This window comes from Saccostrea cucullata, unplaced genomic scaffold, assembly GCF_032062105.1.
Source record: "Saccostrea cucullata isolate Sc308-1 unplaced genomic scaffold, CSIRO_AGI_Scuc_v1 ctg3992, whole genome shotgun sequence".
NCBI classification, from domain to species: domain Eukaryota; kingdom Metazoa; phylum Mollusca; class Bivalvia; order Ostreida; family Ostreidae; genus Saccostrea; species Saccostrea cuccullata.
In genome coordinates this window covers 29309-31719 of record NW_026932272.1, presented here as the reverse complement: position 1 = coordinate 31719, position 2411 = coordinate 29309, and the positions used below count along the sequence as shown (strand labels likewise).

Below are 2411 nucleotides of genomic sequence, written 5' to 3'. Positions count from 1 at the left end.
ACAAAAACATTTTCAAAAATGTTTTTTTTCACGTTTAATTTGTTTGGTTTTTAAAACGTTTTCAAAACATTGACGTCGAGGTTACAAAAGTATTTTTAGTGAAATTTTATTTTTCTCATTAAATAATGATGTATTTATATTTTAAAAGAAATAAACACAAATTATATTTAATTTTTGAGCCTTTAATACAAACCCATATTCAATATGTTAATCACATTAAAACTCCATTCTCGGTACAAGTTTTAATTTATTTTCTTTCAAGTCACCGGGTTTTTAAAGGGTGAAAACGGCGTCTAATCCATTCACTGAATTTTAAAAGAACAGAATCACAGAAATCCTATGTTCACAGTTTAGGTCGAACAGAGCGGCGCGGATCCATAAGACTTAGTTAGAATCACATACACTGAAAAGGCTGATAAGGAATCCGCCCCTCGGAACGAATAGCACAACCTGTAAAGATAAGGAAAATTGTATTTGTATCAGCGTTTTACATCTAATTATCTTGAGATGATCAATGAAAGTATACAAAAAATATTTTAAATAATTATATCAAATTTAAGTTCTTTCCTCATTTGCATTGAAAAAAGCAGAAAAATAATTACTATGACAACATAATTAAAGAGTAATAGTATTTACGTACACCTTTGCCTTCACCAAAGGCGGGTCTTTTGAATGGGGGAATTTGAAAATACGGATGATGCAATCAACACCATGCTGTAAAGAAATTTCATTTTTAAATCAACATATTGTTTGATGATTTTGAAACATTCCACAAAGACAACGAATACTTGAATCAAGGATATAATTGTGTTGAATTAAGAATGAGATATTCAAATCAAATACATGTGTATAACCTTAACGCTTTGTCATTTCTTAATGCTACATACATTTGTACAAAGTTATTCATCATGCACTGGTAGTATAAAAGTCAATTTTAAATGATCTTTTAAAGTCTATGATAAAGGAATAATTCTTACCATTCAAAGTTAATAAATCCCGAGGTTATTATTGTTGTTTTATGGTGCAAAGTCTTCTCATTCAAATCGGCACGGAGTAAGCGCGCACATCCTGTTTACCAGAATTCAAAATTTGGCCTAGATAAGCTGCAAACCACTATACTCTGTAACGCGCTGCCCAGCAGGAAAATTGCATAATAAGTTATCATGACACTGAAACTGACCAGTGTGCCAATCCCTATCTAATGCCTCAGAGTAAAATCCTGGGAGTGGATCACAGATTTGATGAAGAACATTTTAAAGAAAAAACATGAAGAGTTTTATCAAATGCTTTTGATTTTTTACATTTATTTATATTCTAAATTTTGTGTTTGCCTATTCTTTCATTTATTGATTTTTTGATTTGTTTTAATTAAAGGACTTTATATATGTCTGTTTAATCAATAAGCCAAAACTAGAAATCATTATAAAATGCCGGAAAAAACCTTTCAATCAAAAAATTACTAAAATTCCTCATTTCAACACTATTCTTTCTATATATTCTTTTTTTTCTTCATAAACTAAATTTTAGGAAAATCGCAATCATACATCATTTGAATGTTTTAAGAACATTTTGAAAATAATATCTAAAAAATGTTGCAGCAATGAAAAATGAAGGCTTTAAAAAAGGAAAACACATTAAATTGAATGTTCTAAAATTATTCTTACAACATACTCTTAAAGTTAATAAATGAATTTAAATTGTGCCGCAATTACACAAATGTTTCAGAAACATTTTGAAAATGTTTCCAAAAAATGTTACAAAAACTATAAATGTTTCAATTGTAGTGAAAATAATTATTTCAGTTAATGTTTTAAATAAACATTTTCACTGCCTAGGCCGAAAAATATCCGGAATTTAATGTTGATAACTAACAGCGATATTAAGAATGTTTTAAAAATATTTTAAAAATGTTCCTTACAATTTTTTTCAGAAACGTATAGGCAATGTTTCCGTCTTACAGAAAAAGAATGTTTCATTTCATGTTTTAAGAACGTTTTTAAAACGTTTTATAAGATCTTTAATATTTGGAAGCTATACATACCCTTAAAATAATTTTAAGAAAAATGTTCCTTAAATGAATTAAGAATGTTTCAAAAACATTTTGACAACGTTCCTTCCAAATGTTTCAGAAACGTATTCATGCAATGTTTCAGATTTATGGAAAAAGAATGTTTCATTTCATGTTTTTAGAACGTTTTTAAAACGTAATATAAAAATCTTTGACATTTGAAAGCTAAACATACCTTTTGAAACATTTTAAAAACGTTTCAAAAATATTTTAGAAAAATGTTTCAAAAGGATTTAATCATAAGCTTCTTGAAAACATTTTAAAAATGTTTTTAAAATGTTATATAGAGAAGAGGAAATGTTTTAAAAATGTTTTTAAAATGTTTAGTCTGAAATGTTTCGAA

At 27.3% G+C, this 2411-nt stretch overlaps 1 long non-coding RNA gene across 1 annotated transcript; it reads right to left on the bottom strand.

Annotated features, from left to right (window-relative positions):
- Window positions 1-380: 380 nt before the first annotated feature.
- Window positions 381-1148, bottom strand: LOC134234750 (uncharacterized). The gene is made up of 3 exons (XR_009985255.1): window positions 978-1148; window positions 641-714; window positions 381-450 (listed from the first exon to the last, which is right to left on the bottom strand). It is a non-coding gene; the product is annotated as an uncharacterized LOC134234750 (long non-coding RNA).
- Between the last annotated feature and the right edge of the window lie 1263 nt (window positions 1149-2411).